Here is a 16,192-nt window from a genome sequence, read left to right on the forward strand (position 1 = left end):
ACTATGTGTCCCCTCTCCACCAACTTACAGGTTATATCAAGGCGGGAATTTTTACTTGCTCATTACTATATTCCGAGAAGTACTTATTAGCACATAGTAACATCCACTTTTTTTCTTGAGAGAAATAAGTGATATAAAGGGAATTAATAGATGTTGCAAATGACTATGTATCTACTTTTAGACAAAAGAAGGCCTCTGAGTGGGAGATTTTTCTGCTGAATCTGAATGACAGAAACCAGTTGTGAAGATAACAGGAAGCAGCATGTAGAGAAAGGGAATAGTCAAAAGCTAAAGAGGGAATGGGCTTGTCACAGTTGAGGGGCAGAAAGGTGTGGTCTTTTACTGGCTTCCTTCACGTAACAATGTTTTCAAGGTCCATCTCTAATAGTCCATTCTATAGGTAGGTACACAGGGAGGTATATAGGGGTAAGCCTTGGATATATTGGCATGAAGCAAGCAATACTGAGGAAGGAGCATACCTGGGTAGTTGGAAAACAGCAAAGAGGCCAATATGACTAGAAAAGAGTGAGGCATAAACTAGTAAGAGAAAGTCAGATAGTTAACGGGTCATAGTTTATAGGCTCTACCAGTTAGTTTCTGCTGTGGAATGACCACAGAATCTCAGAAGAATACAATAATAAACCTTTACTTAGCTGATGGCTCTGAGTCAAATCTAGGCTGGGCTTACTTGGACCACTCTGCTACAATCTCAGTTGGGCGTGCTCACATCTATATAAAGTTTGGTTAGGGGTCAGCTGATTTAAGCTAGGCTCAGATGAAGCAATTCTGTTCCACATGTGTCTTTTCCTTTTCCTGGGACCAGAAGGCTAGCCCTGACATGTTGTTCTCCTGACAGTGGCAGAGATGTAAGAGCAAGTGTTTGTAAAAGCACTTTGCAAGCCTTTGGTTGCATCATGTCTGCTAACATTCCATATTACATGGTCAAGAAGACAAGTAGTAGAGTAGTACCGTCCATTCATGGATGTGGGGATGGTGCTGAGGCAGTGAATATTTCTGAAGAGTATACCACACAGTTTTACCATTAGAAGGTTTGGACTGTTACTGTGTGATATGCACAATTGTTTATGAGTTTGAGAAGAAACATGACATCATTTGACTGCTAGACTGAGCATAGAGTGAAGGGAGACGCAGGAACAGAAACAAAATTACAATCCAGGTGAGATAAGCTAGTGTTTTGGATTAGGGTTATAGTGGTGAATTTGATTAGAAGGGCTGAGGGCTGATTATATTTTCAACATAGAGCTATAAGATTTGCTGAGCAGACAGAGATTTAACAAATGAACAGCAGGATGTATCTAACTTCTTAAATACTCTAAACTCTAATGGAGAAGTCCTTCAATGTCTAAAAGTTAAGCTGTAAAGGAAACTGACTTGACGTATGCTGGTTCATCTTATGAGTTAAGACAAATCACAGACAGTGGAATAATGAATATCAAAGTCTAGGGAATAAAGTGCTAATGTAATGGTTATGAAAGAAGAGCTCGGCTAATCTCTTTCTCTGCAATAACACATTTTGCAGGTCCTTTTCAAGTGTATATATAGCAATAGATACTAAACTGGTCAGCCACCTTGAATATATGTTAAATGACACTAGTAAAGTAGTCCTATTACTAAAATTGATTGGGTCCCATTATGTTTTAATGTCTTCCTAATTTAAAGCTCTAAAACATGTAATACATCTTGTCAGATGCTCCTGACACACAGATACCTGCTGTCCATGAAACAATCCCACACTATTAATCAACTAGCCAACTTATTTTTGATTTTATAAAATTTTATAAAATTTCAAATAGAACACATTTCAGCTCTGCAGGCTAAACATGTTTATGATCATCTTAACCATATTTGAACAGAACACACAATATTGCATAGGGGCAGCTTTCTATTGCCTGCATCCCTGGAAGGGGGCAGAGCCATGGACAATCTAAAATACAGTGTGTCCATAAAGTCATGGTGCACTTTTGACCGATCACAGGAAAGCAACAAAAGATGATAGAAATGTGAAATCCGCACCAAATAAAAGGAAAACTCTCCCAGTTTCATACCTATTCAGTGCAGTTTGATGTGGGCTCACGCACAGATTTTTAGGGCTCGTTAGGTAGCTATCCCGTATAGCCTCTACAGACTCGTCACTGACTGATGGCCTACCAGAACGGGGTTTCTCCACCAAACTGCTGGTTTCCTTCAACTGCTTATCCCACTGAGTAATGTTATTCCTATGTGGTGGTGCTTTGATATAAACACACCAATATTCACGTTGCACTTTGGTCACGGATTCGAATTTAGCGAGCCACAGAACACACTGAACTTTCCTCTGTACCGTCCACATCTCGACTGGCATGGCCGTGGGCTGCTCTGCTGTATACACAGTGTTTCGTCATCATCTGTGCATGCGCACATGCTGCCACATCATCCTACAGAAACTGGGAGGGTTTTCCTTTTATTTGGTGCAGATTTCACATTTCTATCATCTTTTGTTGCTTTCTTATGACCCGTCAAAAATGCACCGTGACTACGGACACACTGTAGTTCCAAAGCTCTTTAAATGCTAATCCAATTCAATGATATCTGACCTGAGATACACTTTCTTTTTTAACCTCTTCCTAATTGCATTTTGCTTAGGCTAATATAAAAATTATTTAGTGGCCCCAAAGCTTGCCATGTCAAGGATAAGGGTGCATGGAATTAAAAGTGGGAGGTCAATTACAGGGAGTTGAAAGGTTAGCATAGCACTTCACATGCTTCTCAAGCAGCAGCAGCAGCATTCTCTGAACTGTGCACAGGAAGCTGCTGTCTCCGATGGGTTTGGATCAGCCACAAAGATTTCCAGCAAAGGAATGCAAGAGGCTATCAGAGACCTGGCAAAAATAAGATACCTGTTTCCAAAACAATGCAATATTTCAATTTCTCATTGACACGGAGCTTTTCCAATCAGAGAACTGAATCTCGATGGTATAGGGGAGGCGGTAACCCTACTCTTCTGGGACCCTGCTGGAATGGATCTGGAAGGATGACCTTGAGATCCCCTGGTATGGACACACATTGCAGAATTACAATTAATTAGGAAAAATATGAATGAAAGATTTCTCAAAATTGTAGGAGCAAATTAACCTGCAGATGTCTCATCAGACTTACAGTATATGACCTGCAGTCAATAGGATGGATGAGAAAGCCAGCACATGTGATTCCGCTTCTGATGCACTGCGGACCACCGATGTCGCTGCCACCATGGACGTGTTACTGAAAGGAAAAAGGACATTTTCTAAGTTCTTGTGAGAAATGAAGAATAGTTGTTAAAAAATAAATTCCTAGTTATGATTTAGAAGACATTCTCTATGGTTACATTCAAACCACAGTAATAACTAATAAAGGCCACAAGAATTTTCTGCCTAAAAATTATACATACTTTGCAGAATTCCACAAAGTTGGAATCTATGTCCAAACTGGTTTTATTGTGCCCTAATGGGTTGTAATTTCAGACTCCTTTTTTAATGGAGATAAAATAAACCCTATTGTTTTAAAGAACTCAAACAATAGGGAACCCTGCAGACTAGAACATCAAAATTTTACTTCCGTTCAACCCTAGTCACCATGCACTCCCACCCGAGAGATGATCACTCAGCATTCTGATGTGTACCCTCCAGACCTCTTTATAAATACATGGCATTATGTAAGCAAATGCACATTGACTTTATTTTCATCAACTTTTCCTTTCTACTCAATACTATAAAACATTGCTATAACACTTGAATTTCATTTACTCACCTATCTTTAAGAGGCCTCCTTCACGATACAAGTACAACCAAGTCTTTGGGTTTGGCACCGTTCGCTATAGGACAAGTGATATAGTATATTCAATCATCTTCATTCACTCATATGACTTCTCAGGACTGGTGTAAATAGAACAGTGTACTTTCCTATTTGAAAGAATAAGGCAATCATTTCTATGTTTGCTTGCATAACTTCATTATTGAGGTCTATATTCATCCTTCTACTCACATAACCATTCCTCCAAATCCAGTGTCATTTTTCAAAGCCAAAGGTGTTTGGTCAGAAGAAGTAATTCTGCATGTGGCGGTGAGAATGGTGGCCACCCGATGCAAAGGCCAGGAGCCTCAGCACTGCAGAGGAGAGCAGTGAGCTGTTTTCAACAAAATTATTTTTCTATAGGATCAAGTAATGATATTTTGAAGACTAGTGAATTATATGGACAGTCCAGGAAGAACTCAGGTAAAGGAATATGGTATATTAGAAAGAGCACTAAGTTTGGAATCAAACAACTTGCTTTTGAATCCCAAATTGCCATTTAGTAGCTATGATATGTTAGGCAAGTCACTTAATTTTTTTTATCTGTAAAATATATACCTATGGGGTTACTGTGGTGATTACATGAAAACACCTGACACAGTACCTGAATCTCAGTAGGTGCATAGGAAAAGTAAGTTGAATTAGAATTCATTCATTCATTATTCCATTCATTCCAGTTCAATTTGTCTAGAACGGTGTTTCCCAACGTGGGGTCCACACCCCACAGGGGGGCAATTCGATAGTTAAGGGGGGCAATTTGAAAATGGACTTGACACGACTTGAACTCTTTCACCCCGGGCCATTTAAATGCAATGCTAGATATCGGTGCCAAATTTAACAAAAAATGCAATTCTTAAATAATTGCGGTAAATAATTATTAAGTATAATTTCGTTTGATGAGACCAAAATATCAATTGGGTGATTGGCATCGTCAAGTAAACTTCGTCCTGGGTTCACCGTGGAGCGTGCCGTCTGCCGCGGGGAATCCCGGACGTTTTAAAAACTCGCTAAAAACGCAGTTATTCTCACCTAATTGGCCCATCGCAACTTCTGTAGTGTTTCACATCATTCAGTTGGTGTTAATTTGAAATAAGTGTCAGTCAAAACTGTTGTAAAAGCTCATTGATTTAATAAATAGACATATATATTGTATAGATATAATTGGTATTTGATTTTATTTTTATCAATATTAAACTCTTTATTAAGTACTTCTTGCATTGGGGCTAGAAAGCACTAATATTTTATAAATATTATTGGGGCTATAATAGTGCATGCACGACAATTTTAATTTTAGAAGCATAACTTTCCAGAAAATTTTGTCAAGTGGAAAAAATATAGATACCTTTTGATTTGCAGTGGTAGTGTAGTAAATGTGTTATATACATTTAAATAAATATGAATTTTTAGTATACGTTTACTCTTTGTCACATTGAATATATTTTAACACATATTTTAATATTAGTTTTTAATTGATCTTATTTTTATTTCTTATAGCCCATAGTAAAATGAGTGGTGCAAGCAAGAAAAAAACTCGTCAATATTTGGAGGAATATTTAAAATTTGGGTTCATACCCACTGTTCACGATGAGCGGATTCCTTTTTGTCTTTTATGCCAGCAATGCTTGACCAACGAATCAATGAAACGAGGTCGTCTTGAGGCGCATTTGAAGGTGAAACATAGTGCTCATATTAATTCAGATTTGAGTTACTTTCAAACTTTAAAGAAAATTTTTGAAAAGAGAACAACATTAAAGTCTCTATTTACTGCTCATACTTCAACTAATAATCGTGTTCTTGAGGCTAGTTATCAAATTTCTTTATTCATCGCTAAAACTGGAGAAAATCACACTATAGGAGAGAATTTAATAAAACCGTCAATATCAGCATTTCTTAAAATGGTTCTTGAAAAAGATGACAAAGATGTAAAAGCTATGCCACTCAGTGGCAATACTGTTAGCAGAAGAATAGACAAAATGAGTGAGGATATTGAAAAATAACTTATTGAAAAGCTGAAAACAAGAAAATTCTCCTTGCAAATGGATGAATCAACTTTGAGAGACAGTGAGGCAGTATTGATAACTTATGTAAGATATATTGATAAAGGACATTTTGCTGAAGAAATGTTGTTCTGTAAAAGATTAGAAAGCACCACTACCTCCAAAGATATATATAATAAGCTAAAAAACTACTTAGATGTCAATGATATACCAATGAAAAATATAACATCTTGTGCTGCAGATGGTGCTCCCAATATGATGGGTAAGAATTGGCTGCTTAAAATTGATGAAAGATGCGAATCCAGAAATGATTCTTGTGCATTGTGTTATTCATAGGGAAAACTTGGTAGCTAAAAACATCTCACCTGTTCTGAATGAAGTATTACATACAGTAATAAAGTGTGTTAATGCTATTAAAGCTAGTGCCAAATGTGAGCGTCTTTTCAAGCTATTTTGTGAAGAACAAAATGAAGACCATGTGAGACTTTTACTTCATACTGAAGTAAGATGGCTATCTAAAGGAAACTGTTTGAAAAGATTTATGGAACTGTTTGATACTCTTAGTAATTTTTTAAGCGACAAACCTGAAATGAAGTATCTGTTAACAATAGATGGTAAAGCATTTGTGAGTTATTTAGCTGATATCTTTGAAAAACTAAATATATTAAATAAGCAACTTCAAGGAACAAATAAAACTCTTGTCGATGCAAAAGCAAAGATATTTGGTTTCATTACCAATATTGAGTTATGTCAGAAACATATTAACAACAAAAACTTTAAACAGTTTCATTGGCTCCAAAAATGTGAAGTAACTGATACCGCTTTACTTGTTATTGTCAATCATTTGAATATTCTATCGGCTGATTTAAAAGAAAGATTTTCTGATTTAAAACAAATTGATTTCCCAACATGGATGATGCAGCCAATGTTAGTGGATTTGTCTGATATATCAAATATGCAGTATCAAGAAGAACTCGTAGAATTGCAAAATGATGATTCAGTTAAAGCTTTATTTAATATCAAAGGAGCGATGGCATGGCTTTGTGAGGAAACAGAAATCAAATACCCAAATTCAACCAAATGTGCAAGAAAACTATTGCTACCGTTTCCATCTTCATTTTTAGCTGAATGTGGATTTAGTGCTATAAATGATTTACTGGTAAAAAAAAGAAATCGGCTGGATATATTGTAACACAACGTGGAGACTTGAGACTAAAGCTAACCAAATTGGAACCTAATATAAAATCTCTGTGCAGCAAGCATCAAGCACAAGGATCACACTAAATTAAAATAATAAATTAATATAGAAAAATCTGTATTAAAATTATTTGGAATTTAAATTTCTGTTTTTCATTATATGTTTTGAAATTTTACTTACTGTGTTTTTTTTTTTTCATTTTTCTGAAGCTGGAAACAGGGAGAGACAGTCAGACAGACTCCCGCATGTGCCCGACCGGGATCCACCCGGCACGCCCACCATGGGGCGACGCTCTGCCCACCAGGGGGCGATACTCTGCCCATCCTGGGCGTCGCCATATTGCAACCAGAGCCACTCTAGCGCCTGAGGCAGAGGCCACAGAGCCATCCCCAGCGCCCGGGCCATCTTTGCTCCAATGGAGCCTCGGCTGCGGGAGGGGAAGAGAGAGACAGAGAGGAAGGCGCGGCGGAGGGGTGGAGAAGCAAATGGGCGCTTCTCCTATGTGCCCTGGCCGGGAATCGAACCCGGGACCTCCGCACGCTAGGCCGACGCTCTACCGCTGAGCCAACCGGCCAGGGCCAACTTACTGTGTTTTGTTAACAATTTCATAGTGATTTCTTCCTAGAACCTATCATTTATGTTTATTAAGTGAACAAATCAATTTTTTAATGTTAAAAATTATGTATGTTACATGGGGGGGACATAAAAATTTTAGGAAGGTTAAGGTGGGGCATGGCACAAAAAAGGTTGGGAAACACTGGTCTAGAATGTCTGGCATAGAAAATAGTGAGAGGAACATTTGAAAAGAATTAACACCAAAGTTTAGGCTTTGTTCTTATTAAAAGCTTTGTAGCTACAGAGTATCTACAATACTGATTTCAGAAAATCGTGGTGTTCCCTCTCCTCTTGGAGTGTTTTATTATGATAGTGTTAACCACGTTGTATCACTCTGGCATCCATGCAAATATAACACACGACCCCAGCAGTGTTTCACTTCCGTGGTATTAAACGACTATTACATGGTATTAATCATAATAAGGTTTAGCCATTTTAAAAAATAAGGCTCTATCTCATCAAGATTGGGAAGTAAGCAGTAAAGCCTAAAATAACAGGACAATTCTCCCCTTTCAGCAAGGTGTTCCAGAAGCTGAGTGCGCCCAGAACTTGAACTCCTTGGAGAAGGCCGTGTGGCCTGACTGCGGTCAGTCCCTATTAGTTCATTTGACAAGGTGCACAGCTCCATATTCCAGGAAAGGAGGAGAGTGGAGGAGGCTGAATTAGGGATGCCGGCGACAGGAAGTCACAGAGGTAAGAGATGCAGGCTGACAGAGTGGCCTCTGATCACACAGGGAGAGCAGGGAGGAGTGCCTTTCACCTTTCACCTTGGCTCACACAGTGTCCTCCCAGCTTCTCAGCAGGGAGTGAGGCTTCACAAGGAAAAAAAAAAAAGGAACTGCCAATTAAATATCAAGAGTGGGAAGTGAGAAGAACAATTCAATAATTATTTCCTCAAGAGTAATTCAAGTACAAGAGCTTGGAGTCTAAGCCTGACGGCCTGGGCTCCAGTTTGGGTTCCATCACTTTATTGCTGTGCAATCTTGGCAACCTCTGTCCTTAAGTGAAAGTACTATCAAACTAGGAGAGTTATTGGTGGGATTACAATATATGTGGGTAAAGCATGTCAACTCAACAGAGATGATAAATAAGTGATTATAATAATTTTGGTTTTGTGTCTTTTTTTAAAATTTCTAAATTTACTTATAGAATTTGAGAGAGACAGGAGGCAGAGAGAGAGGAAGGTTAAGAGAGAAACATTGATTTGTTGTTCCACTTGTTTATGCATTCTTTGGTTGATTCTTGTATGTGCCCTGACAGGGAATTGAACCCACAACCTTGGCATATCTGGACAATGCTCTAACCAACTGAGCTACTTGGCCAGGGCTGGTTTTATGTTTCTTAATAGCACTTGATACAGTTCTCTGTGCAGAACAAATTTTTAAAAACACTTTAATTGTAAAACAAGAGGTCACATGCTGGGCAATGAAGCTGTACTGAAATATGAAGGTCATCGTTTCCATGGTGTCAAGGTTGGTTAAGAAACTATTTTAAATTTATTCTTACACATAGTGAGGGTCCCACAAAGGTCGCTTGGTAAAGTTGGACAAGAGATGGTAAACCAAGTGTGCTGGTTTTTCCACATGCTTTTCAACCCAAACCAATAAAATATCATGTTCTTCCAGAGTATTTATTTTTATCTAAAAGATAATAACAAGAAAAATAAATTACAAAAGAGAAAAATGGATGTTTTTACTTAAAACACCACAGACATATATGTAGTCATAGGCTGATGGCACTAGCTAAGGCAGCTTTGCCCCCGGATGACAATGAAGCCAATGATGGCAATTTCTCTTCAAGCACTTGCAAGTCCAGAGCTCTGATCAGGACGCTTTCCTCCCGTGGCTTCCAAACAGTATGTGACTCGAGGGAAGACTATATGTGCAACAGTTTTTCTCATAAAAAACAAAAAATACCCTTTCTCTGTTGTCCCCTTCTTGCCGGGGTCCAGCCCCGGGGGGGATCCAGGGGTCCCACAGGAGGAGACGGCGTCGGCAAAAATGGAGTGAGAGAGCCGAATTCTTTTTCTTTCTCTTTATTCTCTGGTTAGCATTTACTGCCAGGCATCTCTGCCAAATGCTAGTATAGCTCCCTTTTTATACACGCACACCGAGTTACAATCACATGGTGTTAATTATTATTTTTGTTTTCACTATGTTTGCATGTTTCCGGAAAGCAGTTAATTTACATCTATGAGTCACAAATCAGGTAGCAAATCATTCAAAATAACTTGAATAGCGATAACAACATCAGTAAAAGCTTTTAAAGTATTAGTCTGTTGTGAGTTAAGGGGCAGAGAGAGATTTAGCAGATGACTAACAATGGACCACCGCTTGCTCAGGTAAATGGCCTTGAGTTTATGCAGTGTCCTACTTTTTCTCACAAGATTCTGAAAGGCTTGCCTCTAAAGAAATTAACATAACATTAAGAATAGCTTTCACCCAAAGATATGCAGAGTGCACTTGCAAGATAGCCCAGCAGCAACACAAGACATTAACTGTTATTACTTCCATGGATTTCCCTACATTTTTCTCATTATTACAGAATTTTGGAAAGTATGTAAATCTCATGAGAACATCTCATTGAGAAAGCCTAGCAATTGCCTTTAGTCAAAAGACAATTCTCTTAGTAAAACATTCTTTTCTTGCTGACTACGCTTTCATCCTAGGCCACACAATGGGCCATCCTACTATACCTTACCTAAGATACTATTGTCTAATCAAATATTACTTATTTATTATATTTAAACACTAGTTAAGTTCTGACTCTATTCTTCTCAGAATATACCACTATTTGCAGATCAAATAAGCAAGAAGAAAGGAATGTTTCTCTACTTATCACATGAAAAGGCTAGGGAGGAAAAATGTTAAGTGAAGGCCGAAGGGTGCTCTGTGCACAGCCACTGCCTCCTAACCATTCACAAGTCACAATCTATTCTTTTTAACATGATTAAGAAGGAATTCTCCTACAAACTTAACCCTTTACGAGGGATATCATAGCCAGCCTCTTATGTCTATGAGCCCAGTTCAAGGGGCTTACAGGCTTTTCTGTGGAACTCACACCCTCTGTCTCATTTCCAAAGAAATCACTACGAATCTACAGGGAAAGCACGGTACTATTATCCCTGTGCCATAATTAATAGCACATACCCAGAAAAGGGGGGATATAAGGCCAGATTAATTCAAAAAGTCAAAGGGGGAAGTATCGTTCTGCCTTTCCTTTGCGGTGACTTTGTCACCCCACAGCCATTGGTCTTCACTGCAGTGACTTTGTCACCCCGCAGCCATTGGTCTTCTCTGCTGTGACTTTGTCAATCAGCAGTTTTTGATCTTCTTCTGCTGTGACCTTGTCAGCCAGCAGTTTTGGGTCTTCTTCTGCTGTGACCTTGTCAGCCAGCAGTTGTGGGTCTTCTTCTGCTGTGACCTTGTCAGCCAGCAGTTGTGGGTCTTCTTCTGCTGTGACCTTGTCAGCCAGCAGTTGTTGATCGGCTCCCGACACCTTCTGATGTTTTTCTGCTTCTGAGGAACAACAGGAAATAGCATCAGACTGCTGGGCTTTGACTCCCCGCTAAAGCCTTGGAGCCTAGGCCACTTGGTACACCTTCAGGAAGGCTGAGGTGACCCGAGGAAGCACGCTGACCACCTCTAGAACCAACACAGCTTCTCGGTGGGGCCACTGAAGTGCCATGTTTCTTTAGCACAAAGCATTCTTTCATTTGTGAATCACAGGGCTCATCCTACGGGCAGGCCACTCCTGGGTGTCTTTCTGATGTTCATTATTCCTTAGATAAGGGGAGCCCTGTCTTGCGGAGCCATGTGACATAGACTGAAACATTAATGTTCCCTTGTTAATCTGAACTTTCCACCTACTGTGCTTTCGTCACTAATCAGAGGTGTGTGTTTTGCTAAGAGCACGTTTCTATCCTGCCCATTTTAAATCTCCATCTCTTCTAAGTTGTTTTGAAGTTAATGTTGAAATTTACCATCTTATAATAATTCCCATGGCAACAAGCTGTGAGGAGACAAACATAGGGTTAAGACTTCACTGTAGGAATCAAGCAGATGAAAAAGTCAGGCTGGGAGGAAGAAATCCTTTAGTGAAACATAAATATCTTCAAGAAGAAAACGAAAAAATGAGAAACTGACTGAAAATGACTTAGAAAAGAAAGAATTGACTATTCGCTTATGCCATTTTACCTCTCTGGTACTATTATGGCAGTTCTAGGAAACCATCACAGCACTTTCCCAGGAAGCTGCCCAATCAGGTCACAGACACATGCTGCTGCTTCTTACCCTAGAGCCAGAATAAACGTCAGACAAAGTAGCCACCATTAAATCCTGCCCTTACAGGCCCTGGCCGGTTGGTTGGCTCAGTGGTAGAGCATCGGCCTGGCGTGCAGAAGTCTCGGGTTCAATTCCTGGCCAGGGCACACAGGAGAAGCGCCCATCTGCTTCTCCCCCCCTCCCCCCTCCTTCCTCTCTGTCTCTCTCTTCCCCTCCCGCAGCCAAGGCTCCACTGGAGCAAAGCTGGCCTGGGCACTGAGGATGGCTCCATGGCCTCTGCCTAAGGCACTAGAATCACTCTGGTTGCAACAGCAACGCCCCAGATGGGCAGAGCATCACCCCCTGTTGGGCATGCTGGGTGGATCCCGGTTGGGCACATGTGGGAGTCTGTCTGACTGCCTCCCCGTTTCCAACTTCAGAAAAATACAAAAAAAAAAAAAAAAAAAAAATCCTGCCCTTAGAGATCTCTCTAGTCTAGACTTACCCAGTGCTGAGTATAGGGCTGCATGAATGCACAATATTTTGGCCCTTCCACCTAGAAGGCAAAGGTAGCAGAAGAGCTTTCTCATTGCTCTGCTGTCATAATCAATGACAATGATGCAGATGAACAGACAGGTGAGCCAGTGGTTGGTGTTGGCTCTCCTTTAACCATACTATTTCAGAAAAGCCAACGTTTACCTAGTGAAAAAACTCTCCAAGACCAACTTTCCAAGGCAACAAATTTCCTTTCATGTTCAGAAGAATACAGGTCAAATTCTCTTTGCAACCAACTCAAATATTTTACCATTTGGTACCTGAAGAATTTTATTGTATGAAATGAAGTTTAAAGTAAATAGGCTCAAAATCTGCTGGGGCTTGCAGATTAATTTTATTAATGATATTTTTTTCCGTACCAGTAAAAGTCTGTTTAATGGGTTTGGATACTATAAATAGCACAAGAGGAAATAACTCAAAATTTTAGCATTTTGTAATATCTGTTGACAAATATGTTATTGAGACTACATTGTGAGGAGGAAAAAAGTATTTTTTACAGAGGCCTGGGAAGAGGGTGGCGAACTGTCCTTGGAGGTGTCTGGGGGTGGCCCCAGGGGATAAGGGGAGGGTCTTGGTCAGGTGAGGCTCTGGGGCCAGCCCCTCCCAGCTTCCATGGGAGTGGCTGGTATCCTTCCTGTAAAATATTCATTGACTTAGGACCTATGCAACTTACGACCATTCGACTTTACTACCACAATCGCTAGCCACAACTGCTCCGTGTCTGGCAGCGCAAGTGTTGCCCAGCTGGGCGTACGACAGTGCCGGGTAGTCCGGCAGCACTACCATCTCTGTGTGCACCATTTCAACTGTTATCCCAGACTTGATACTGCAATTTGTGTTTTGTGTCTTGGATATTTTTCATCAAACCCCTCCCAAGATGTCTACCAAGAGGAAATTGTCTTTGCAAATATTAAACCAGTTGTACTGGTAATGCAGTGTTTTACTTAAACCTGACGAATGTAAAAATAAGAAACAAAATGGTGTAGAGATGATACAAATGGCATAAAATGAACAAAGAAAATTATGATATATAATAATGAAAGAAAATTATGATAAAATATGACTTAAAGATTTTTATAACATATTTCACAGTACTGTACATATAGCCTACTCAACTTACGACCAAATCATGTTACGACTGGTCTGTTGGAACCAATCGTTGTCATAAGTCGAGCACTAGCTGTACTGAGTTTTGTCCTCTGTAAAGGTTTTCAAGTAGTCCTTGCCACTTTCTGCCTAGAAAGCTCCCTTTACCCCTCCAACCATCTATTTACACTGTCTTCCAGGAGAACAGAATGGCCCTTCTCCAAAGTTATGTCACTATCTTTGAGTTACTTTGAATTGCCTAAGAGCTGACTGTAAAGCCAGTAGCCACGGCCACCATCCCACCGCCTGGCCCATGCAGGTTCACATTGGATTTGTACAAATGGTAATGAAAAACAGAGCCAAGAACTGGTGAGCCATTAGCTTTAATCCTAGCTTGCACCCAGCAGGCAAGTAAAAACACACACTGGGCTCCAAAACCCACTCATTCAGTGCTCACAAAACTACTGACTTATCCAAGTTTCCTAGAATCAAAGGTTTCTAGCTCACCAGCCAGATGTTCCCCATCTCCTTCTCCCTGCACAAACTCTGCACAAACTGGCTTCTACCCCAGCACTCCACCATCTTGGCTGCTTCTCCTGGCCTCCTCTACGTGGCCTCTCACAGCATGGGCTCCTCCTAGAAAGTAATCACTCTTCTCCCAGAACAACGTGATCTCTCTTCCTTTTAAAACCTTTTGGCGTGAAAGCCCTCCCCCAACACATATTAACATAATCACGTGAGCTCATCCCAAGCAATCACTTGGGCAACGGGCTTCCACATGGGCCCCACCATCTTTAACAAAATGAGCATAATATATTTGACCTTACCAGTTTAAACACTACAATCTCTCACTTGTTTAAAAACTATCTTCAAATAATTCTTCAGTTGTTTCATGTATATATGTGATGTTTCCAAAATAGACTATAAGCTCTTTTAAGATGAGAATACATCTTTTGCTCCCTGTATTATGACTATTATTAATTTTATCATTGTATACTGAAAATGAAATAAAGGTTAAAACAGTAAACATTGCCCAATTTCATTACAAATACTAGAAATCTTAAACTTTTGCCAACTCACTAATTTATATCAAAGTAACTATAGATTTTAAACCCTGAAATAAGTAAGATTCTTAACAGACCATTGTGTTGTAAGAGTTATTCAAATAAAAGATGACAGAAAAGAAAGCTGCATTTTAAAATAAAAAAATATAAAAGCTTTAAAAAGAGAAAAAGGGATAACTTGGAAAGAAAAATATCAGATTTTTATCATAAATATAATCTAAAAAATGGAGGGATTTAAATTATACAGAGATAAAATAAGAATGTTCCTTTACTTATACAATATACTCTAATAAGTATATCTACAAAAAATTAATTATTGATGCCTCTCCTTAGATACTGGATAATATACCATTTATTTGTTTAGAACTAAAGTTTTTTTAAATATTTTATTTATTGATTTTAGAGAGAAGAGAGAGAAAGGTGGGGGGAGGGGGCATGGGAAGCATAGCTGCTTTTTGCTTGTGCCTTATCTGGGCTTGTCCAGATGCTCAGATGCTCATGAATGCTCAGATGCCAGTAATGATGCAAGAAGCAGATTTCATAGTTATAAAGAAAACAAAGTCTTATAGCATCTTTTATAAGAGAGAAAGAAAAAGCAGTAACTTTGCTATGTAAAACCTGTTTTTCTGCATCCTTGAACCAAGCATAGTTGGAAACCTAACTGGATCCAAAGGGCATAAGGAAGACTCCTGAAGAGGACTCAGAAGTGAGAAGAGAGACATAATAAAAACCAACAACCCAGGCCCTGGCCGGTTGGCTCAGCGGTAGAGCGTCGGCCTAGCGTGCGGAGGACCCGGGTTCGATTCCCGGCCAGGGCACACAGGAGAAGCGCCCATCTGCTTCTCCACCCCTCCGCCGCACTTTCCTCTCTGTCTCTCTCTTCCCCTCCCGCAGCCAGGGCTCCATTGGAGCAAAGATGGCCCGGGCGCTGGGGATGGCTCCTTGGCCTCTGCCCCAGGCGCTAGAGTGGCTCTGGTCGCAATATGGCGACGCCCAGGATGGGCAGAGCATCGCCCCCTGGTGGGCAGAGCGTCGCCCCATGGGCGTGCCGGGTGGATCCCGGTCGGGCGCATGCGGGAGTCTGTCTGACTGTCTCTCCCCGTTTCCAGCTTCAGAAAAATGAAAGAAAAAAAAAAACAAAAAAAAAAACCAACAACCCAGAGCGAAACATACAGAGGAGGTCAAAATCAGATTTGAAAAGAATCAATAAAGTAGTATCTGACTTTGCTTTGATTTCAGGTTAAATGACCATATAATTTATTATTTGAACTGGAACACTGAGGCACTAGTAATAATTATGATGGGACTACTAGGACCACCTCAGAAAAAGCAGAACACAGGCTTACTCTATTTTAGAAGCTATTGCTTTACTGATGAGGAAAAGAGTACACACAGAAACAGGAGCATGAACAGCTGGCATTACTAGACATCTCCTGAGTGCCAGCCATTGCTTATGTTCCAGAAATACAACCGTGAGCAAAACGGCCTTCGGGGCACTCGTAGTCTAGTTAGTGTGGGCATCAGCTTCCAAGGGCCTCCTGATTTACCTCTGAAACTAGATACAGTTAAAATACAAGTAATGCATGT

This window comes from Saccopteryx leptura, chromosome 4 (assembly GCF_036850995.1).
Source record: "Saccopteryx leptura isolate mSacLep1 chromosome 4, mSacLep1_pri_phased_curated, whole genome shotgun sequence".
NCBI lineage: Eukaryota > Metazoa > Chordata > Mammalia > Chiroptera > Emballonuridae > Saccopteryx > Saccopteryx leptura.